The sequence below is a fragment of the Canis aureus genome, chromosome 6 (genome assembly GCF_053574225.1).
Source record: "Canis aureus isolate CA01 chromosome 6, VMU_Caureus_v.1.0, whole genome shotgun sequence".
Lineage (NCBI taxonomy): Eukaryota > Metazoa > Chordata > Mammalia > Carnivora > Canidae > Canis > Canis aureus.
Window position 1 is genome coordinate 31,673,093 of NC_135616.1, and position 25,584 is coordinate 31,698,676.

Here is a 25,584-nt window from a genome sequence, read left to right on the forward strand (position 1 = left end):
GAGAAAATGAGGGTCAAAGGATCCATTAAGAAAGTCATTCCCAAAGCACAAATGAGTGGGAAAAAGTTGTGATTTCCTAATAGAACCTTTTTTTAAAAAAAGATTTTATTATTTATTCATGAGAGACACACAGAGAGACAGGCAGAGATACAGGCAGAGGGAAAAGCAGGCTCTATGCAGGGAGCTGGATGTAGGACTTGATCCTGGGACCCCAGGATCATGCCCTAAGCTGAAGGTAGGCACTCAACCACTGAGTCACTGAAGCATCCCCCAAATAGAACCTTTGTCACTATAAGAAGTAGGTGGCATCTCAGGGAGCAGAGATGACCAAAAAATAAAATAAATAAAAATTCCAGGGACACCAATCAGAATTCTAAGTATTCTAGTAGCCTTCTCCAACTTTTAGCCAGTCTTGGATATAAATATTATGTTTGTTACTTTGTGCTTTCTCTCAAGAGTTTTCCTGTGCTTATGGAGTTCTTTCTCCCTCCACTCCACCTTTTCCATTCCTCAGGATCTCGATCCATGAATGCTGCACAGAACCCTTCTTCATTTTTCCCTGACCTGAGCTTCTATGGTACTTGTCTCTGAAATACACATTAACATGCCCTTGTTCTGTGCACACTGAAGAGGGCCCATGTTCTGCTGTTGATCCTTGTGCCAAGGCAAAATAGAATGTTGCTGTTTGGTTTTGATGAGAGCAAACTGCTTCCCAGAAAATCATGCTGTGCTTGTTCCCTGCCCGTTTTACACGAATTTAGGAATCATTTCACTCTCCAAATTCCCTGCTTCCTGACTTCTAGTGATAGTTATTTTACATTTTAAATAATTTTGAGGGTGGACAGATGCATTTTGGAAATGCTTGTTCCATATTTTAACACTCTTTTCAAAAGGGAAGGAAAGCACACCAGTTTACTGCATGTGGGGAATTGAAATCTTGGCTCACAGAGTCTACCTTTCCCTCAGACCTAGAGCACAATTGAATTTTCATCCAGCACCAGCTTTGACTTCAAGCTGGGAGAGCACAGGTGTTTGGAGGCTTAACTCTCTTATTTTTTCACATGTAGGGAATGAACAATGTCTCCTGTGCCCTGGCACCCATCACCATGCCCCTCCTAGCACTGAAAGAACCAATCGGCATGATCACAGTGCATGCTGGCTTCTTTCTCTTCATCCTTCTGATTTAGGCCAGACACAGGCCAAGTCTCTCATCATTTGGCTTTGCTCTTTAAAACTGGCAGAAAGTTAAATATAAGATATTCATGCTTTGTTTCCTAATCACTGTAAAGGGGAATGCTGTTGTCCTGGTGCCACTTGGAACACCAGCTCTGGTCTGTGCACTCTAGAAATCTGCATTGCAAATGGAGTTTCTTGGTTTTGTGGTCTAGATATTTAGAAATGATAAAAATCAGTTGTAATTTTTTTAAAAAGATTTATTTATTTGAGAGAGAGAGAGAGCTCTCACATGCATAGGTGAGGGCAGGGTCAGAGCAATACAAGGAGAATCTCAAGCAGCCTCTGCACTAAACTCAGAGCCCAACTTGGGGCTCTTTTCCAACACTCTGAGATCATGACCTGAGCCAAAATCAAAAGTCGGACGCTTAACCAACAGAGTCACCCAGGCACCCTGAAAGTAATCTTAAAAGGCCCCTTTTAAGTTGTAAGCTACAAAGGTAATGTAAGGGATTGGAATATGCAGTCAGCCAAATGTGGGTGCAATCATGACGATGACATACTATGAGACTTAGAACAAGTTATTTACTTACTGAGGCAAGGTGTTTTTTTTTTCCCACCATATACTTTGCTAAGCACTTTAAAAGCATTTTAAATTTAATCTTCACAAATATCTGTGAGGTTGATATTCTCATACAGATTATGAAATAGAGGTTTAGAGATTTGAGTAATTTTTAAGAGGACTACAACTAAGTATCAGTGAAAATATAAGCCCAAGTCAAAATGATTTCAGAATCAAACCTCTTAATCATTACCCTATATTATTTTCACCAATATGTAGTCATTTCTCCCTGTCCAGAAGGCATAACCCTCCTCTTCATTATGTGTAAGTTTTTGCTGAATATTCATTGTTCATCTTTATGAAGCTCTGGTTTAAAGAAAGCTCTCCTTTATGCAAAGCCATTCACTTAATAACTCTTTACTGAGTAGCTTCTCATCTGAGGTACTGTACTGGGGACAGAATGATGTACACATTGCCATTTTTGTCTTCAAGAAGATTATTATTTACTTGGGAAGACAAGCATTAAGGAATAATAAATATTTTGCAGCAGGTCTACTCACTTTGCTTACTAGAAGGCTTTCCTAATGTAGGCGGGAAGGGAGATGGAAGTATGAAAGGCCTTCTTAGAGGAGGTTCAGAAAGATAGTATAAGAGGAAAATGATGTTTTAGGCCAAGGGGTGTCATGGAGAGGAGAGAAAGCAGAAAATCATCACGTCACCTATCACATTCAGTGAACCATCTGCCTTGTGATGCATTTAACACTCTTTTGACTTAGTTTAGTCACCTTGTTTTCACTATATATATATATATATATATATATATATATATATATATATATTAAAGATTAAAGATTTTATTTATTTATTCATGAGACACACACACACACACACACACACACACACAGAGGCAGAGACACAGGCAGTGAGAGAAGCAGGCTCCATGCAGGTAGCCCGACGTGGAACTTGATCCCCGGTCTCCAGGATCATGCCCTGGGCTGAAGGCAGCGCTAAACCACTGAGCCACCCAGGGATCCCTAGATATATATTTTTTAATAAGATCTCTCTCCCACTATGGCACATAGTTCTTAAAAGAAGGAAAAGACCAAGTCTAGTGGCATCTTTCATCCCTAGATTGCTAACACCCTGCAGGAATGAATAACTGTCCACAATGACTATGGTGGCAGTGGCAGTGGCAGTAGTAGTGGTGGTGGTGGTGGTATAAAGAAGGAAGAGAAGGGGGAGATCATAAGGGTACATATTGAGACAAATAATGTATTGGGACAGATGCAGAACTGTGAACAAAATACTGAACCCTTCTATTTTTATGCCAATGATGAAAAAGGCAGAACAGATACTAAAAAATGTCATCCTCCTGACTGCTCTTCTCTCAGACACAGAGGCATACTTCTCTGAATAGAGTGACTAATGTATTGGTTCTGAATACGTGGCACTGGAGAAAAGATATACTTTTTTTCAAGCCCTAAAAAAAGCACTAGGAATTAAGAGCAGTTAACCAGAGGGAAAAAGTCCATCTGTTACTCATGGCATCATTTCCCTGTGTCTCTAGTCTATGCTTTTTCACTTAGGCAATAAGCTGGGGTGTTTTTTTTTTCCTGCAAAAAGCAAGCAGGGTGAGCAAAAACTCAATCATTAAAAACCTAAGGGACTGAATGGGTGATAATACAAAGCATAGCATATGAGTAGGTGAATTGAAAGAATGTGATTTTTATGGTCATATATTTTGATGGCATTCTGAGAATAAACTCAAGAAACTTCAAATAATGAGTTTTGAATGCTAGATCAGAGAAAGTTATGCTGATTTCTTCTCAGGATCTTATTGCTAAAGAAGATGTTATAAATTGTAGAAATTTGATACCCAATTTGAGCCATGACGACTTATAAACACCAGATTGGGAATCAGAAGTGAGAATCAAATTCATGTGTTTGAGTTATATAGGAGTAGCATCAACCCTGTAACACATTGACTCCAGTTTCACTGGATTCCAGTCTTTCATAAGAATCATTTTATTCATGACAATAACAGTTGCAAAAACATACAGTTTTTGTATGTATTTACTTTTTGCAGGGCACTATATCAAGAGATTTACTCAGATACAGTCAGAGTCTTTCTAGAATATTTTCCTATCTATCATTTATGGCTTAGATTAGGGCTATGGTTCCCATTCTATCTTCTCTCAATTCATTCACTTCAACTAACTTCCCTCTATCTTGAATATTTATGACACTTGTTATCCACATCACTCATTTGACCTTCCAATGTTCTTTGAGTCATAGCTTCTCATGTGAACTAAATTATAAGTTCATGAAGGTCAAAGAAAATAAATTGTGAATATGGTGACAAGATATGAAATTTTACAGAATATTTCCAAAAAGTTAATGCCTATTCACTCCATAAACTTCTTCTTTTTTTTTTTTTTTTTTACATTTATCATATTAACTTTGAAGTCAGAAAATATGGGCACCACACTGGATCACTTCTTACTCCCTAATATTTAATATTGCATATGGCATTGACTAATACAAGGGTCAACAAACTGTCTCCCATGGGCCAAATCCAGATGTACATTTGTTTACATATTGTCTATGGATGCTTTCCTAATACATTACCACAAAATTCATGACTTAAGCAACACAACTGTATTAACTTACAGTTCTGTTGTTTAGAAGTACCACACAGATTTCACTAGGCTAAAATCAGGTTGTTGGCAAAACTATATTCTCTTCTGGAAATTCTAGGTGAGAATTCCTTTTCTTGTCTTTTCCAGCTTCTAGAAACCTTCCATATTCCTTAGTTTATGGCCTCTGCCTCCAACCTTCAAGTCAGTAACATTGTATCTATCTGACCATATTCCTACAGTTACAACTTATTCTGACTTGCTACACCTCTCTATTTCACTTTTAAGAACTCCTGTGATTACGTGGTGCCTACCTGGATAATCTAGGATAATTTCCCTAAATCAAGTTAAATTGGTCAGCAAACTTAATTTCATCTGTGACCTTAAATTACATGTAATATATTCACAGATTCTGCAGGGTAGGGCATAGACAACTATGATAGGCATTATTCTGCCTCCTGCAGATAGTAATTATTTTCCTTCAATAATTGAGATTTTCTGTTTTCTCTAGAAAACAGATGTAATGTTCTCTAGATGCATTATTTCATATATATATATATATATATATATACTCTCTCATATATATATTCATATATATATGAATCCTGAGAGTATTCTGGGAGAAGTAGACCTTAAAAGATTATCAAAATGTGCTTCTGCCTTCATAAAAAGTGTATAATTCATTTCACTCAACCTTGTTTTAGTGATAGTCTCTCAGATGGATTTAGAAACAGTGACCAATGGGGTGAATGAAATAAGTGTAGCCTTTGAAAGAAACAGCTACTGAATGATAATGAAGAGGGAAGATGACTACCAAGTTTCTACTACTGCAGATAATCCAGTATCTGATGTAAGGAAAAACTGTGAAAGATTTTGAAATGGGTGTAATGATTACTGGATATCCTTACTAATGTAATTCTGAGCATATTCTAGCAGACTTTTAAGGATTATTTGAACCTATAGGCGCTTTCATCACCTTTGACTTATAATTCTGCAAACTGTATGAAACTAGGAGCAAGGCACATGAATTTTTCCCCAAAATAGGCCAATTAATTGTGTTCAATAGAAATACAATTGATTTTCAGTTCTGTAAAGAAAACCAAAGCTGGACAGTAGTTAAAGCAGTAAAAACAGATTTTATTCAAGAATTATTGCAAAAGTGGAATACAGAATTCAGTATAGAGATGGGCTCAATTCCTACTACAACAGCCAATTCATAAATCCAGAAAGCAGGATTGGGAAGTGGGTTAGTGGGTGGAAAATGCTAAGAGAAAACATCAGGGGTGGGGGGGTGGGGATTCTGGCTAAAAACACTTGAAAGGATTCTTTTTGAAGCAGACCAGGGTGATCAGATGCTAGAGGTGGGGGATGACAAAACTGACCCAGAATTAAGGGTAATTGGGTATCAAAGGTATCTATAACTGACTCAGAAGATTTTTTTGCTAAAATTGGAGACACATGCTCAACCAGGATAGACACAGGAGCCCAATGTTGAAGTCTAGTTAAGAAGAGGCCTTTAAGGTGCCTCATTAGTTTGGTCAAAGAGCAAATCTTGGTCACTCTTCTTACACAATATGTTAAGCAATCTTACATTTATTAGGCAATTCTTTGACCATTCTTAATTGCCTAAACATACAGATGTTATTCAGATATTCTTTTTTAACAAGTTGTAACACCTTACTGGTATGCTAATTATTTAGTTAATTGGAAAAAAATCTTTGACACACATTTTATATTTCAAGGAGAGTCATGATTTAATTTTTTAAAAAATTACCCTTGAACATAGATAGAGGAATAAAAAGTAAGCTTCCTATGCAGCCTTTTCTCTGTTGTATAAATCTACTATCCATTTTTCAATTGGCTTGGAATTTAGGAACAATTTATTCCAAAGACTGACTAATCAATGATGAACATTTTTGGTTTCCATTGCAATTACTACAAAATTTCTTGAGTGATTTTCAGTAAGAAACTTGTGATGGTAACTGATGTGGTTTTGGAATATAGGGGAGGTTTGGTAGGGTGAGGTCTGGAGCAACGACCAAGAAAGAATTCTTTAGAGTCATTGGTGCAAAATGGTGGTTTTATTAAACCATGGGCCAGAAGGGCTGCTGCCCAGGGCTTGTGAGTGGTGGCTGAATATATACCTGGGAGTAGGAGGTAAGGAAAGAGGAAGTTTCAAAAGGATTTTCATATGTTAAAGAGAACCTACAAGATACTGGAGGCCTTGCCTTAGTCAAATTAAGGTTGTTTTTCCCTCTAGCAAGGCATTAACATTAAGATAGTTGGGAGTTTCCTTCTAGAAGTTAGGATGTTTTTTTCTTGTAAATCACTAAGATATTTTATAAACTGAGGGAGACTCAGTTTATAAAATATCAGCCTATAGGACTATAATCTCTATATAAATTAACTATTTGTTTCTCCTTTCCCTTAGGTTTAGGGCAGTCAAGAGGGCCTGGGGAATGTCACACATATCCCACCTGGTGGTGGTGGTGGGTCCTTTGTGGGGTGTCAGCTTGTGCTTTGTCCTCAGCTAGCCTTTGATTCCCCATCAGTAACTAAATACCTTAAGGTGATGTGATTACCCTTAGAAACATAAACAATGCAATTAAAACTAGATCCTCTAAGAAAGAAATATATCCACAGAAAGATCAATTTTAGAAGGGGGGGGAAGTAGGACACAAAGAAAACATTTCAAACTTTGCATTTTTTGCACATAACTCTGCCCAAGCCCAGAGGTTTCAACCACAACATGGGGTGTAGGAGGAAGAAAGAGAAAAAAAAAAAAAAAAAGAAGACCAAATTTGATGAGAACAGTGAATTTGTGTGAAAAGCTGGCTGGTTTCTTCCCTCTTAAAATTCATGTTGGGGTTTTGCTTAGTTTAATGTGCTTGTGTGCTTCTCTGTGTGTGTGTGTTGTGTGTGTGTGTGTGTGTGTTTTCTTTTTCAGCTTGGATAACAATAACATCAATATTTTCTTTAGGATGTTCCACCCTGGAGCATGGTAGACTGTAAGGCAATTGGAAGTCACACAGAGTGAGGACCCCTTAGGTTGCCTGCAAGCAACTTATCCAAGTGGGAGCCAATGTTACTGTTTCCCTTCAATTATGCTTGTTCTTTTTTGTTTTTCCTTTTCAAGCCTGTTTTGGATTGTAGAACCTTGAATTGGAAACTCAACATTAGCAATTCAAATTCTAAACTGAGCTTTTTAATGCTAAATACTTGTGGATATCATTTGAGAAGATTGTCAAGTTAAACAATGTAGATTTTTCATATATACAGCAAAGTGACTTTGCAGATATTACTCAGTTAAGATCCAAGCCATGATATTCATCTTGTGCTTATGCATAAAATCCAGAACCAGCAAAGTATTTTGTAAATTCAGCATTTAGTTATCTCTTACCCATTAAGAGGAAGAAAAGCAAACATTTCCCCCCTCCCCAACACTTTTATTCATGCCTGAAGCTAAGCAAGGAGGAAAGGAAAAGGTTTTTAGAATTACAAATAGAACCTTTAAATTGTAGAAACTTGCTAATTTCATTTATGAAAGCACTGCCTAACTTCTGCTTTCTCTCTCAGTTGTTATTCAAATCTTTGTCCCTAGCCAAAGAGAAAGAGAGAGAATAATCCTACTAGGAATTTAGTGAGTTTTCTTTTAGAGATCAGACATAAATGCTGCATATTTGAATATGCAAATTTAATAGAACAGATTGCCAAGAAATGAAAAATGGTTGTATGTTTAGCCCTAGGAAGTTAGCCCAGCTTAATAGAGCTGACAAAGAGTTAAGGAGTGCCCACTTGCAAAACTCAAACAAGGAGGAAAGTGCATATAATTTGCTTACCTAACAGGAAGAGCTGCTGAAAAGTGGGCTGGATTGTAGAGGCCTAGATTCTCCCAAATTAGCCATAGCATGATTTTAAAAGGCTTCAACTTCTTCCTAGGTAAAATAAAGAGGTTTTCTTAGGTGATCCCTGAGAGATTATTTCCACCGTGAAAACTTGGAGACTTCTTTCTAGCATATCCAATAAATTCATACTATAGAAAAGGGTCTCTGAAGCCATGATGGAGCACATACAGGTCACATTGTTTAGTGCAGTTTGTATACAGATATGGAAGACATTCACCCCCACTTCCTGTGGTCTTCATTCTTAATGCCATATATTCAAGTCTTGTACAGTTTGCCCTTTTAAGGTAATCCCAATGTGAGTTTAACAAAAGGGGAGGTTTCATCAAATCAATTTATATTTTAGATCTCCAAGGAAGTCTCTATTTGGCTGCTAATTAATCAGGGTTTTCCTCTTTAATTCTACTTCTTTTTTTGTCTGTGATAAGGCTCAGACACCTAGTATTTGGAGGGTTGAGAAATTGAAAATTAGTTGCTCTTTTGGATTTACAGTAATCATTCGGGCAGCTTGTCAATATCAATTTCCAGCCTACATGACTCTAACATACCACTCTAAGAATTTGGTCAAAATTGTCTGTGGATAGAAAATTGGACGAAATAAGCCAAAGATGGCAACGACAAACAAACAAAACAAATCAGTTCGAGGTAGGATTGGGAAAGGAGAATAACAATGTATATTGAACTCAGTTTGAAGATCTAGAAATATAGTCACATGTGTGAAATAGGGCTACGCATTTTGACACCCATGGTATCATTCCAGCCCTGTTTAAGCACTAGGTTTTTGGATTATATACAATTTCTTTCATTCTGCCACTTTGTAGGGTGGTACAATACACCATCCCAAATTATGTCTCTTTGGCATAAGGACTGTTTTGAGCTAATTATTTTGAGAAACATCAGACACAGGAGAAGTTCTAGAAACAGAGACAAAATTATGCATTTGTAAGGGAAATTTACACGCATAAGGGAAATTTCCACTTGTGAGGGTGTCTTCTCCTCCACATCTGAAAGAAAAGGATGGCTAAATCTCTAGAAACTCTTCTCATTGGAGAAGACACTGATCTAAATCTGCATAACAAACCTTATTTTTATTCACAGTACTCTTCCCATAACTGGCCTCTTTTGCCATTAGCTGAAGAATGTATGTAAGCATGGATTCTAAAACACCTCTGAGAGTTACTCATTTTCCTTGGGTATCTGCCATGTATACATGAGGTATACATATTAATAAACTTTTGTTTATTCTTTTCTTGTTAATCAGCCTTTTGTTACAGAGTTCCCAGCAGAGAACTCAGAAGGTTAGAGTGAAAATTACTTTGTTTCTCCCCCTACAATCTATTGTTACAGGTCATATTTATACTTGCCATTCAGCAATGGCCCTTTTTTTTTTTTTTAACATAACAGTAATTGTTATAGTCAACATTTATTGACAGTAATCCAGGTTCTATTCTGAGCACTTTACGAACATGGATTCATTTGACTGAAAAAGTAAATACTATTTTTATTACAATTTGACAAATAGAATTGGAGCCAAGAAAGGTTAAGTAAGTTGCCCAAGATCACACAGCTGGTAACTGACGGATCTGGGATGTGAATCTAGGCACTTTGGCTACATAGGGCCAAGTTCTTAAAACTTAGTTTTGCTTTGTCTCATGATATTAGAAGCTAGAGATAATTTCATGTACAATGTAATCTTTTATAAGATAGTAACTCAAGAAAACTTAAATAGAGGGCAAAGAGCATAAGAATTTTGCAACCCACATAGAGTATACTATTTAATAAGTTGTTTGATTTCTCCAGATAATTCAATTCCTTTGAGTGAAAAATCTGCTACAACAAATGGGTATATAATGAGTAAAAAAGTAAGGAAACTTATTACTAACATAGGACTATGAAGTTTTTGTAAGAAAAATAGGACTGTGCAAAGCAAAATGATTTATTTTCTATATGGATTCATCCTCTTCACATATTACTAATTCTTACTTCCTTTCCATATATATTTGTTGTTTGAATAGTGCTCTTATTTTGACAAAAAAAATGCCATCTATATTGCCCTCAACAATGTTCAATTTATGTGAGTTTAATGGAATGACTCTGCAATGATCTTCACGAATACACAAGGTGGTTTTCTCGAATCTGTAGATGAGCTATTTCCAATTCTACTGAATAGTAACCACAAGGGGAAAATGAGAGTGAACTACAACATGGTGAAAGAGAGCATTGTGTTATATATCAAAGTAATATAAGTATTAAAATATGAGGATAGATCACAGGGAGTTTGAGTTAAGCTGGCTGACTCTCCCAAAAACTAGAAAAATGTGGCTAAAATGGAAAATTGGGAAGAACTTTTTGTTTCCTCTCATTCTGGAGGTCTCTTTGGGCAAAATGGTGCTTTTGATCTACCTATCATCCCACTGATCTATCATCCTTGGAATGGATCCAGTTCATCTTGATCTTGAAACTGGCCAGAGGAGAATAAGTATACATATTTTTATAGGAGACAACCAAATAAGTACTAAGCTCCTCTTTCTATCCCTCTACCTGGCATTTGGACAGCACTTTCCCTTGCTTGAACTTCAAGTCACCTGTAACAACAATAAAAAAAAAAAAAAATTACTTAACTGTTACAAAAATAAATTTCCAAAACTGAAATACTTACCCAAATATCAAAACTGGATTTCTCATATAAAAATCTATGAATATTTAACAGAAACCCTTAGCTTTTATGTATTCATGTATATTTCCATATACAATTTAGGCAGCTAGGTTCTGGGGCACTGAAGAGAAAAAGACCTAATTAGCAGTCATCTAAATTGGAGAAGAAATGTAAAGGAAAATCTAAATAATTCTAGGATTGCATTGCCTTCAAGGAACAAATTGAAATAGAGTTTTAAAACAGTCAAATAAGTTATAAATATGATGCTCTGAAATCCTTCCTTGTGGTTTAAGTTAGAGCACACTCCAGGAAAGCAAAATGCACTTACCTGCAATACAAGTATTGTATTTTATACTGTGTTTGCTTCTCTTATTTTGAGCAGCCTTTGGTAACCCAATGAAATCTTGAAATCTAAGACACTGGAAATACATCAGATTAACACTCAAACATAGGGATACAAAAGCAGTATAATCAATAAACCCTCCTAAGCCAACCCATCAAAGATGCTAAGATCTATTAAATGAATAATATGCATGTAAAAACCAATGTTCCTTCTTCTTGACTGATTTCACACTTGTGTTTCTCTCCACAGTCCTTCTGTCGACTTGCCTTGAGATTTTTCAGGATTCTGGGAAATGTCTTTGTCATTTTACCTCAGTTTATGTCTCCCTCTTTCAAGCTTGTCTCCTTCTCTAGGGCTATACCTCTCTCTAACTCTCCCTCTACTCTAACTTTTATTCTCTTTTCAGAGATTTTAAACCAGTACAAAAAACTAAATAGGTTGGGAAGCACTGACAACCAGTCAGAAAACTTTGAACCCAATCTAAAAGGAATTATTGAACAATCCAGCAGGACTGGTAAAGAAGATACAAAAGTATGATAGATCATACTAGACTAGAGCTCCTCATGTTGCAGTGTGGTCATTCTCCAGCTCATGGAAGAGGTAAAATATTTCTTCTGGACAGTTCTTACAATATTTGAAAATCAATTTTAAGCCACTCCTAGTTTTAAACTATTGAACATAATGGAATTTATATTTTGAATATAAGACTGGGTGTCTCAGTAGATTAAGCATCTGCCTTTGGCTCAGGTTATGATCACAGGATCCTGGGGTTAAGCCCTGCAAGGGGATTCCCAGTTTAGGAGGGAGCCTGCTTCTCCCTCTTTCCTCCACTCCCTGCTCATGCTTCCTCTCCTATCTCTCTCTAATAAATAAATAAAATCTTAAAAAAAAAAAAAAAAACAGATATCATTTGAGCACAACAAAATGAGTGGTAATGGTGGTAGCACTGGCAGGTTTTCCTACTCATGACTCTATGGTTCCCACTTTGTGTACTTTATGGACTCTGTAATATTAAAAATAATTCATGGCAGAAAGTCTCAAATTTTACAATATCCACCAACGAGGGCAAGTGATAAACATAGTACTTAAGTAGCATCAAAGGAAGGAATCCACTACAGCAGCACCAGGAGCAGTGACTCAGAGGTCAGGCCAGGGTGTTACATGGTTCTGAGTAGGGAAAGGGTTAAGGTCTAAGCAGGGAGAGACTGAAGGTCCCTGATTAGGGTTTGAGGGTATTTCAGGTATGAAGACACTGAGACAGAACAAAGACAAACATCAGAAAAATTTAGACCACCCTATCCAAATTACAATTAGGGTTAAAATGTTTTTCTAGGGCAGTCCCGGTGGGTGGCACAGTGGTTAGGCACTGCCTACAGCCTGGAGTGTGATCCTAGGGACCCGGGATCGAGTCCCATATCGGGCTCCCTGCTTGGAGCTTGCTTCTTCCTCTGCTTGTGTCTCTGCCTCTCTGTGTGTGTGTCTATGAATAAATAAATAAAATCTTTTTAAAAAAATGTTTTTCTAATAATTACATTATAAGGGCAGCCCTGGTGGCTCAGTGGTTTAGCGCCTCCTTCAGCCCAGGGTGTGATCCTGGAAACCTGGGATCGAGTCCCACGTCGGGCTCCCTGTATGGGGCCTGCTTCTCCCTCTGCCTGTGTCTCTGCCTCTCTCTCTGTGTTTCTCATCAATAAATAAAATCTTTTTTTTAAAAAAAATTACATTATAACACAGAAAATTAAAAAAAAAAAAGCACAAAAATTGATCAGGCCTCAGAGGAAAAGCTCACTATAAGGATTAACCAGATTTAGCAATATATACTTAAAGATCCCAGAGGTCACAGAGACAAAGACTCTCACACAATGTAGTAGTGTCCTGTCTAGTTCCAGGCCACTGACCTAACCACTGGCAAGTTTCCTGGTAAAATCCTAATAAAAGGCCAGAGATGAAAAGCCCTCATTGGCAATATGGTTGGGACCCCTCTCACTCCTGAGAGCTTTTTCTAATAATAATAATAATTAATTATTATAATAATTAATAAAACTCTATTGTTTTACTCACCTTCCTTTGACCATGAGATTCATTTTTCAAGTCCGTGAGACAAGAACCTTGCTGTCCTGCTTCAGTTCTAGAAATGGATCCAGTTCTTTCCATAGTCATTGCTTCTAGAATGTACCCCAAACCAAATAATCTAGCGTTCTCTAGTAACTCAAATCACTAAAACAACATCCACTCATGGTGATTTATTTAAAGTGTCATGTGGGCTAATGTAGTATGGGCTAGTGACATTTGTACTGTATTGTAGTGTTTCCACTGCTTCAACCTTTTATGTAGGGTATATATGGTCACATTTTGATATTTAAGCTTCCCCAACTCTAAATAATGGGTCTGAACTTCTAAGCCATTCATCCTCTTCGACTGCCTATAGTCCAAAATGCTAAAACTTTATTTACGAAGTTAGCCACCAATTGTGTTTGTCAATAATGGACAATGGTTTTTAAAAATCCATTTTTAAAAATTTAAAATGCCATGTGAATGTAAGATATTGTTATTACTCTTGTTCAGGAATTCTTAAACATCAAATTACTTTTCCAATAACAAAATTTTCTGAGGTTGAAACTTATGAATCAATTAGGGAAATTTTTGTTGTAAGGAATAAAACTCTCATAAACCAAGCCATTTTTAAAAACATGTTTTAAAGTACATAGGAGTTAAGCTCATGGACATACAAAAACGAAAAGCGAAATACAGCTAGGTCACATACACAATGAAATTAGAAAAATCAAGTATAAGAGTATTTGAGTGGGAAAAACACCCTTTACTTTGATCTTTGCTGACCATTTCCTCCTCACCCTAAACTATAGAAATGTTTTTGCTTAAATAACTTTTGTTGTTATTATTTTATTATAATATGTTCTTTATATATCAGTGGGAAATATCACAGACCAAAATGCTAACATGGCAGGAAGAGAGGTCTCACGAACACTAAGATGAAGGGACTACTGTTTGACTATTAATGCCCCCTGGTTAAACTAGACCCAAAGGAGAGGATGACAGCAGTAGTTATGTCAACCCAAGAGTGACAGATCTGCTTGGAGATTCTACCCTCCACCTGTGAAGGACTTTCTGGAGGTCCAAATAATTCCTGCAAGTAGTCTCTGTCTCTTCCTGACTCAAAGGATCATGCTCATGTGTCTTTTCCTTTCTCTACTTTTCTTTCTCTCCTACTCTTTCTTTATTTTTTCAGATTTTTTTTTTTTCTCAAGAAGGGTTTATTGCAGGTCGGGTACACTTGTAAGGGGCAAAAGTCTAACAACGGGAATGAACTACAGGGCCCACCAGTTTAGAAGATGAGCCGGTAAAACAAAACTACTGATTATATACAATTATTAAAAAGGGAGGGTGGTGGGGCAAAAAAAAAAAAAAGGAAAACCTGTCAGCAGCCTTCCAGAATGTTAGTAACAGAGATTGTTTGCGGAGCACCCTCCCGCCCCAGTCCTGACTGTGCCTCGGCTGGGCTTCCTCCGTGTGCGCGGCCAGCTCCGGAGGCCGAGCAGGTGACGCAGACTTATTCAGACTTCAGGAATAGAAGATGCAAAAGGAACAAACATTATGTCAGTGTAATGAACTCATTCTCTTCAGAGTTTTCAATTTACTCTGCACAGGCTTCTAAATTAAGCTGTCTTCTATATGAAGCAAAATCTTAGAAATGTATTGGATAGGATAAAAATCCATGACATCAGGTATTAATGCTTCTCTCCTCAGTCTTTCATGGAGCTCTCGGAGTTTTGTTGTATGGCTATGCCATTCCCTGCCTGCTTACCTATGAAGTCCATATTTTTTCTATTTATGTATGGTTTCTCTGACCTCTCATAACCTTCCCTGGCTTTGTCACCATTTGGGGCCATTTCACTATCTGGTTCTAACATCACAGGAACTTTCTGCTCAAGTATAGACCATCATATGATAACAGTCTATCAAGTTCACTCTCTTAAGGTAGAATATGATGGTACTTTTAAGGTAGAATGGGTACTTTTATTTAATCATTTGTGATCTAGATATATCCTTGGCTGATGGGCATAGGCAACGGAGGAAGCTGTGTGGCCTTTTGACCACTCAGCTGGTATTGTGAATAAAAGCAACTTCTCTGAGAAATAAGTCAGGGAAATAACTCTGCAATATATCTACCATAAGGGCCATCTATTCTAAATTCCCATCTCCCTATTACATATTTGCCAGATGTTCATCTAGCCCCTATTTGAATACTTCCCATGATGGGAAGTTCATTATCTTTGAGGTAGCCTATTGCACTTGAGAATATCACAAATTATTCAAAACTTCAGTTGAGCCGAAATCTACTTACTTATAAATTTGATCTATATATCCTACTTATGCCCTCTGGGGCAGTAAAATCTCATTATATCTTAAAATGACAGGATTTCACATATTTGAAAAAGTTATAATTCCCCTAAGCCTTTCCTTTCTAAACTAAATATTCTAATCATCATTCTTTGGATAAAAGTAAAAATACAGGTAGACCCACATTTTATATATTAGGGATACTGAGAGGGAAAAAGCATATATAATTCAATTTACTCATAAGTACAAAGAGATGTATTATGATACACAGAGCTTTGGTGCATTTGATGTCAGAGGCCCTAAGAGCAAATCCTGATACAGTCATGTGAAGACATGTCATTTAAATTCTTTGATCAATTTTAGAGTTGAGGAAATATAGACAAGATGCTTAAATAATTTGTTCGAGGTTTTATGAATTGTAAAAAAGTGGTAGCATCAGATGGCACAGTACCTATAAGATAGAGTTTAGGCTCCTTAACTTTTCCTATGAGGACTTTTATAGCCTAGATTACCAGTCTCCTAACTTTTCTCTCCACTCTCATCTTTCCTTCCTCCTTTCTCTACCTGCTGTCTGCATTCCTACCACTAAGATCCTATCATAGATTATGTTCTCCTTTATTGAAACGCCATCTACATATGAGGTTGCCTCTTTCTGGAATATTCCTCCCCCCAAATCTTCACCTGAACAACTTTTACTCCTACCTCAATTCCCTACATCATCTCCCTCAGGAAACCTTCTTTGAACATCTAGAACCAAGTTCAGTGCTACTGCTATGTGCTTTCCTGGCATCCCATAGTTTTCTCACTAAAGTACATATCCATCTTTTGTTTATTTACTTGTCTAATGCTTTCATAACCTTCAAGTTCTCTGAGGGCTGATATCCAACTCTTTCGTATACCAAAAGGGCTTGGTTATAGTGTTTAGCATATTAGGCATTCACAATTACCCGTTGAATAAAGACTTCAGTTTGTCGTGTGTGTGTGTGTGTGTGTGTGTGTGTGTGTGTGTGTGTGTTTTGGACAGGACTCTGGCTCCTAAGCAGTAATCTGAGCAATCAGTACATATTACAACGTACATGTGACAGCATCCATATAATATGGCATTAGGCATATTATGTCAATAAGTGCTTTAGACAGGAGGGAAGTGTGTAGACTCATAATTGTGAGAAGCAAAAATAGTACCTTGTTTGTCTAAGATTCCTTAATATTTAGTCTTACTTCTGTTTGTCAAATTTGAGCATATTCCCACCAGTCACCCTTACAGTAACATTTACAGAACAGAGAACAAATGGCTCCTAGGTCCTACTTTTATTCTGACTGTCCCCATGATGGCCCTGAGCTAGTTTCCTCCAGCTGAAATGTAAACACAACTAAGCAGTGCTCTTCTCACGGGTACCCCTGCCTCACTGTCCACTAATTAAAGCCTAGTCATACAGAAACTACCTGTCTTTATCCATTTGACAAAGGCAAAATGAAAGAGTCCCTGAGCTATTTTAATTTCTGATTTCTGAATATTCTACACATGAGAGAAAGGGAAGCAAATGCATGTGTTTCCCTCCAGGCACCTTTCTCAAAGGAATAAACTGCCAGCTTTCCCCAACATTATACATGACTGAATGTCAAAGTCCTTCAATGCACTTATTGTCTGGAAACCACCTGGCCTCAACTTGAAGATGGTCATTCTGAGAAACTGTTCTGACACATTAGTAAGGAGAATAGATGACAACATTATATGACTAGGTTTTCTTGAAATGTAAAATTGCATCATAATCGGCTAATTTTTTTTTAATAATCCACATCAAGCAAAGAGTACTGCCAAGCTGACTCTGGGAAAGTAAATTTGCATATCTGGAAAAGAGTGTGCCTAAAGATCATAGATAAATCCACCCCTCGATAACTGGGTCAACATCCTGAGCCAGCAAAATGACAGAGCTCAATATTTTCCTCTTTCCTAATACCCTCTCAGAGCCCCAGACTAGCAAATAGTGAGGGCAGGGCGGGGCAGGAGATTTCCTGGTCATCTTCTGCTCCAACTGCTAATGCCCTTCTCTGGGCTGCCATGGTTTCAAGGTAGCTGTAGCAGTATATGAAATACTGCTTCTTTAATAGGAGTGACCACATGGTGAGACTGGGTCTGATCCTCCCACATGACCTCAAATATCCAGCGTCTCTGCTACTACCATCCTTGTCTACCCACTTTAAGGTAATCATTCATTTTTACAACAAAAAAGTTCAGATACATTTTCTAAGTTCCATCTGGAACCACAGCTCTTCCCATACCCAAGACCTATTGCCTGGTTCACCAGGCCCCCCTTTCAAGGACAACTTGGCTTCCAGTGAGCTTCTCTTATCTTTAAGTATATCCATATCATGTCTGAGCAGTTACAGATGTGTATTCCTAGAGATTTTGAGGCCCCATGAAAGTCATTAGATAATGAATTTTTCACATGGACTTCTTTAAACACAGTGACACATACACAACTTCTTAGACTTTACTTCCTAAATGCTTAAAATGACACATATATCTTATCCCTGTAATTAGAAAAATCATTGAAAAAAACTCTGCGGAAACATGAAAAGTAGAGAACACAGAACATTGGAAAAGATGCTGAGGAAACATCAGAAGCAGAGAACAGAGTTATCTTCTGCCCCAAATCCCTTTATTCTTTGCTCATCATAACTACTTTCATCCCAAGCCTTCCAATGACACTCTCACATGTGGAACTGCCTACATTTAGGACTGACTTCACCAACGTCCATGTCCCTGTACTCTTTTCCTGGTGGACAATCATCTACATCATACATTTCTATTGACTGCTGAGTAAGTGGTCAAGCACCACTGTGAGTGAGACACTTACAGTTTTGTAGAAAAAATACAGTTGACTCAAATGCTGTGGTTTGGGGGACCACCACTTCCTGGAATCAGTAGCCTCTAAATGTTCTTTCTTTGCTACATTCCAAGGACCAAATACTGGAACTGTTGGTAAAATGGCAAGCAAAGGATAGTAAAAGTAGTAGAGTAATCACACCCTGAAGCCACTACAAGCTCACCCCTCTGTGCTGGCACATATCTATTATAGAAATTACCACTATACTTGAGAATAATAAATAATAAATCCCCTAATAAGTAGAAGTGAATGATTGCTACTTTGTGGTTTAGCAAACCCATAAAAGCAATTAAGCCCAAATGGTCAGGAGAAGAGAAAATTGATGGGAAGTGAATATTCAGAATTTATGTTTTTGAAGTTGGGTTGTTGAGCGGAATGTTAAGACAATAAGCAGCTTTTTGATGAGGAATTTGGTAGAAGTTACAACTAACTTGTCAAACCAGCCAAGAGCTTACCTGACGTTTAGCTTTAACCCAGCATGAAGCTATAGATCCCTCTATATGTGACATTTCAAACTGATTTTTTTGTGTTCCTTTCCCCTCCTAGTAAGTAGTAGTACAATCTTACTACTAAACAGAAATGATCAGGACTTATTAATTTGAGGAATACTGAGGTTTTTCTATACAGCAAATATGAACTAAGACTACAAATACTAGGATAATCAATCTGGAATCCACTATTACCGTATAATGTTATTCATTTTATTACATGAAAATGTTACTACTCAAAACAGTAAGTAATATCTATCCTTGAAGTATAAGTTATGTGACTGTTGTGTTAATGTGATATTAGACATATGTTTGAATAAAGAGCAAGGTTATGTAGGGGGGAAGAGCTCATTCCCACGATCATCAGGGTTTGATCCTATCTCCTCTCCAGAGTAAGTCAGTGTCTCTTGGCAATTCATTTAACAATTCTAGGTCTCAGTTCCCTCTTATGAAAAATAAGGTGCTGCAATATTGATCTGTAAGGTTTCTTATACCTGGGAAATTATGATTCCACATTTCTTTCTATGAGATTTCATATTAATTTTTTTATAAGACAAAGAAGCTCACAATCTAACAAAAAATGGTGAGGATGGCCTTTTAGTTCCAATTTTACAAATAATAAAATTAAAACTCAGTGGATAGCCTTGACTCACCTAGTCAAATAACTAATTTAACACCACGACCATATTTAAAATGGAGATTTCTGGGCTTTTCTGGCACTACTGTGCAGATATACAAAGGCAGATCTACATAATGGGACACTCTTGACAAATAATTTAACTGCTTCAATCATTTGCTTGGTTTTGTTTGCTTTTCCTCTGAAAAATCAAGAGCATAATATCGCTCTGGCTATTTTACCATGTTAATATTAAATTCAAATGAGTTGATATATGGGAAAGAATTTTGAAAGCTATGAAATGTTATTCAAATATATTAACCAGCTACATACTGATGCTGAGAGCACCAACATCATTTTTAACTGAACTGTTTTATTTGACTCTATACATCATCATAACTGGATAATTGGAAATTCTTGCTTCTTTTTTGCTATATAGAAAAAGTAGGCAATACATACATGCTACATATTTTGTATAAGGTTCACTTGAAGTTTTTTGTGTGTGTGTGAAGTGAAAACTCAGATTTATTAATTCATTCAGCATATAATTATTGAGTACCAACTACCTGCCAGGGGCTGTTTAAATAATATAAAGTTAAATAATGCAGACAAGCTCCTGGTGTCACAAAATGTAGAATCCAGAGAGCGACCAAGAAAAAAAATAGTAGACATTGATAAATTCTTTGATTAAAAATAAACAAAAATAACAATGGGATAGTTAAGGCATGATTAGCTGAGATTTAAATTTCAGTAAGAACCTGTTAGGTGAAGTGGATTACATTGTGCTAAATATACATGAATAAGTCACCAGCTGACTAGAGATATCTAAAGAATACTAATGGATTAAAAATTAATCTACCAGAATGATTATGGAAACAGAGAGGTGAGTTCTGTTCCTAATCCTCTTTCACTTAATAACTATACCAATATGCCAACTGATTCACTTTATTGATATACCTATATGGTTTAAAATCCAACAAACAACTAATATAATAAAAGGGAAAAGCAAAATAATAAAGGTCCATACAAAAGAAAAAATACTATCAAAATACTTATGCGAAATAAAAATTATTGGCAATTACTACAGACTTTTATTCTGAGCCTTCTAGCAATGAGGCAAAGGGGAGAAATTCTATGGCATATAAAACTCTCATCTTGAAATTAAAGAAAAATATTTTTGGGACACCTGAGTGGCTCAGTGGTTGAGCATCTGCCTTTGGTTCAGGTCCTGATCCTGGGGTCCTGGAATCGAGTCCTGAATTGGGCTCCCACAGGGATCCTGCTTCTTCCTCTGCCTCCGTCTCTGCTTTTCTCTCTGGTTCTCTCGTGAATCAATAAATAACATCATCTTTTAAAAAATAATAAATAAAAAAATAAAGAAAAATATTTCCTTTCCTCAGCTTTTCCTTCTCAACTCAGAGAACCATTTGAAAAGAACAAAATTTATGTGGAGACCTTGTGCAACATAACAAACAATGCTGTCATAATGGTCTTTTTTTGTTTTTGTTTTTGTTTTTAAGATTTTATTTACATATTCATGAGAGAGACAGAGAGAGAGAGGCAGAGACTTAACCAGAGGGAGAAACAGGCTTCCTCTGGGGATCCTGATGCGGGACTTGTTCCTAGGGCCCCAGGATCACAACCTGAGCCAAAGGCAGACACTCAACCACTGTGCCACCCAAGCGTCCCATGGCATAGTGGTCTTACCAAAAATATGTGTGTTCTACATGTAGCTATCCCTTTACTAATGAAAGCCAGAGAGATGTGATTTAATTATATCTTTATAAAGCAACTTGAAGAATCCTTATGTGGGGTGTGTGGAGAAGATAAAGTGATTTTTGATGTTCATTTTTCTGTGATAACCTGGTTTAATAAAGGGAAGACAATTTAATGGAGAAATTGATAGAAAACAATGATTCTGCAATTTTTTGACGGCTTAAAGCTGGAAGAGTAGAAAGTATGTTGGATGACAGAATCAGGATCCATTGAAGCTATAATATATGAGCTGAATATAATGAAGTAAAATTTAACAGGTCTAATGTTAATGCCTAATGATCTAATGCCTAATGCTAATGCCTAACATTTAATGTTGGAGCCAATATCCAGCTACACAAATCTAGGAATAGTTAGAGATGTGATGGAGTAATATGTAATATGAAAAGAGCTTATTACGAATTATTAAAATGCTAACTATGAATCAACAATATAATAAAACATCTCCAAAATCATAAATCAGCAAAGGTTGAGAGTAACATCCATACAGTATTATGGGATAATAATAATCTCACTTTATTCTTTGCTAATCAAACTTCAATTTACATATGTCACATAATTCTGAGCCCTAAATTTAAGAGAGATAAGCTTGAACTTGTTCAAATGATGGATGTTGGAAAGAATTGAATTCATGACTTAGGATATTCGATTAAAGGAATTAGCAAAGTTTAGCTTGGAATAAGGAAGACTGAGTATATTATAGTATGAAGATTGGTTTGCTTCAAAGAGCTGACAAAGGTTCATTTATTCTGTTTGACCACATGAAGCCTGATGGGTAGAAGATAAAAAGAAGCTGATGTTAGCTCTATATAAGGAAACTTGTCAAAGATACAGTTATCAAATGGGCTGACTTTTGAGGCAGGGGTTCTCTTTCTCTAAAGGTCATTTGAGTAAATGGTGGAGAGGGATTGAGGACTGAGAAGTGGTTGGTCTACAAAATCATTAACATCCAAACTTATCCTGGTTATTTTTTATTTTTTCTACCAAACATAGATGGTCATGCTTTTTTTTTTTTTTTTTTTTAAAGAAAAAGCAAACTTTGCAGGATGAAAGTGAAACCTCAGGAATCTCCAAGTTGAATTTGAAGATATTTTATCAGGAACTTATATGTCTATGACCTCCCAAAGGGAGGTGATTTTAATTTCTGCAACTAACCCTTGGTATTTTATTCTAAAAGTCAGGATAGGTATGCATCAAAGTGGCTGATTAATGTCCTTTATTTATTTATTTATTTATATTTTTTTTATTTTTTAATGTCCTTCTTTAAACAAAACATTTCCTAAAATCATGTGGGTTTGCTCCTGCTAAAATATGCCAAAGTGAGTAAATAAGAATTATCCCTATAGCATCCTTTTTTGGATAATGAACATTTCATTTACTACCCCTGCTTCAATCACCTGGAGATACTGTTCTTTCATTTCTCTCCCAGCAAGCCTGGCTTTCTGTAGGACAACTGTTGGGTAGTACAACAGCTGATCTCAGCTCTCAGAGGGTTCATGCTGAGCAGCTGGTTGGATTTTGCTTTAAACTTGTTTGCACAGAGCTGCTGTGTACAGCTGTTTACCCCATCAAGTTTATCTCCCAAACACAGCACAATATAATTTATTTTTATAGGGAATTCTTCATAATAGGGGATCGCAAATGGCTTCTTAGGGAGAGTCAATCATAGAATAAAGAGGAACAGAAGGATTGAAGGGGAATTGTAAAGTGAGAAAGTGACACATGAGAGGCGAATATTCCAGGGAAAGTGAGAATTCCAGCAGGCAAGAGGAAAGACTGCTGGGGTGGAGATGGGGGGTGGGAATGGGAAAGGTGATGAATGATGGTGGGATAGAGTGAGTCAAAGTGGCAGGGACCCAGGCATCAAAGGAGGGAAGGTAATGAGAAGCACCTGTGAAAAATTCTCACGCTGTATATTTACTGGTTTATCTTAGGGCTGCACTGACAAACACCAAGTGAACAATAGAGCCAAGTTTTTAGGTAATTGACAATGTTTGGTTTACCAAATGTATTTTATCATGTAAGTCAGGGAACACTGACTTAAGGATCATCTAGAATAGTTTGTTAAAAACACATTGGTGGTTGTCAGAAGTGGGGGGGTGGGCAAAATGGATGAAGAGGTCAAAGAGTTAACCCCTCTTTGTTAAAACTTCCACTTAAAAAGAAATAAGTCATGGGATATAATGTGTAGCATGATAACTATGGTTAATAATACTATATTATATATTTGAAAGCTGCTAAGAGAGTAGATTTTAGAAGTTCTCACTCTAAGAAAAAAATTATAACCATAGGTGGTAATGGATGTTAACTAGACTTATTATGGTGATTATTTTTAAATACACGCAAGTTTAAATCATTATGCTGTAGAGGAGTCCCCCCTTATCTATGGGGGATATGCTTCAACATCTCCAATGGTAGCCTGTGATTGGCATAGAGTTCAGATAGTATCAAACTCTATATATAACAAGTTTTTTCATATATATATATATATATCCAATATATATATATATCCATAATAAAGTTTAATTTATAAATTAGGCATAATAAGAGATTAACAATAAGTAATAACACAACAATTATAACAATACCCTATAATAAACGTTACATGAATGTGGTCTTTTTTTTCTGTCTCTCAGATTATGTCATTGTACTGTACTTACCCTTCTTTTTGTGATAATGTGAGATAAAATGCCTAAAATTTGATGAGATGAAGTTAGGTGAATGACACTGGCATTGTGACATAGCTGGCCTTCTAACAATACAGCAGAAGGAGGATCATCTGCTTCCAGACCATAATTGGCCATGAGTAACTGCAACCACAGAAAGTGAAAACCTGGATAAGAGAGGGCCAGTTGTACAACTGAAACTAATGGTTAGTTCACAAGCTCCTTGGGAGCTTCCTGGTGTAATCTGAAACTGGCCCCAGTTTTTGCAGAATAAGGAGAGACTGAAGAAACAGGTAGGCCACTCCAGATTGGAGGTGGCAGTTTTAACAAGCAAGAGAACTTACATATAAGGCTTGTCTTGCATGGCCAAAAGATGAGTACACTTCAAATCTGCCTCCGAAATCTCAAACTTTATGTAGAGGCCTTGACTGGGTTCAATCACATATACCATCCAGATGGTCTCAATGCCACATCACTATCTCAAGGCTATGTCCATAGAGCAACTTCTGGGAGTGGATAAGGCAGTGGAATGCACATTCCTGGGTAGGGGAAAGGGTTGGGAGCCTGTGACTGCTGGGGTCCAGCTCACGGGTCAACTAGTGGTTACATGCTCTTGAAGACTTCTTCCAGCACATTAATATTATATGTCAGTTAGATCTCAATAATACTAACCAAAGACACAGACTCTGGTCCCAAATCTACTGTAGTGGAACTTAGGGGAGACTATAAAACTTTATTTTGAACACTCTGTGATTCTTATGAGTAGTCCAATTTAGTGAAACGATGATTGAGGAACACAATTGGTTGCAAGTAATGGAATAGCCAGCTGACAAAAGCTCAAGCCTGAAGGTATTTATTTATTTAATTACTTGTTTTTACCCCAGGTCTGGAAGTAGTTGGCCACTGACATTAACCCTATAGCTTAGAGATATCATTAAGAGACCGAGGTACATGAAATCTTCCCACTCCTGCATCCTTAGCTAATGACTACTGGCCTCATACTTTGAATCAGAAGCTATCACAAAACGGCCACCTCAATCCAGATCTGGAGTCCTCATTCAAGGCAGAAAAGAGGACAGAGAAAGGAATAGAGTTTACTCCCTTTTCTCAGAAAAGCTACTTTCCCCAAAAACTTCTTCAGTAGTTTCATTTAGGTCCCATTGGAAAATACAGTGTGAATGGACCACTACTAAATTAAAATGAAGCCAGGAAAACAAATATTAAACTCTCTCTAGTAAAGACAAGCAAAGGAGAAGAAAATTGGGAATAATGTTGAGTCAGGCAAACTATAGTGAGTCTACGACATTGATTTAGATCAATTTTAGAATTTTATGGATGAAGAATCTGGGGCTTTCGAGATGATGTGATTTGTTTGCAGCACGAAAAGGATTACAGTAACACTCTGTTGGCTTCGACTCAGTGAATTATCCTCTGAGCTACCTTGACACCACACCTGTTCTATAAAGGTTTTCAATAGTATCCTGCGAAATGAGTTTTTCTGTTTCCTACTCCAATTCCAAGT

General features: G+C 36.9%; 1 long non-coding RNA gene across 5 annotated transcripts in view; it reads right to left on the reverse strand.

Moving 5' to 3' along the window:
• LOC144315676 (uncharacterized) overlaps positions 1-24,200 on the reverse strand; it is a 96,832-nt gene extending 72,632 nt beyond the window's left edge. For 4 of the 5 annotated variants that reach the window (XR_013381426.1, XR_013381427.1, XR_013381429.1 and 1 more), the window contains exons 1-5: positions 24,057-24,200; positions 18,490-18,608; positions 11,258-18,163; positions 10,815-10,858; positions 8,211-8,306 (exon numbers count right to left, since the gene is read on the reverse strand). This is a non-coding gene — a long non-coding RNA (uncharacterized LOC144315676). The remainder of the gene's footprint in view (positions 1-8,210; positions 8,307-10,814; positions 10,859-11,257; positions 18,164-18,489; positions 18,609-24,056) is intronic. The other variant, XR_013381428.1, reaches the window with a different exon arrangement.
• Between the last annotated feature and the right edge of the window lie 1,384 nt (positions 24,201-25,584).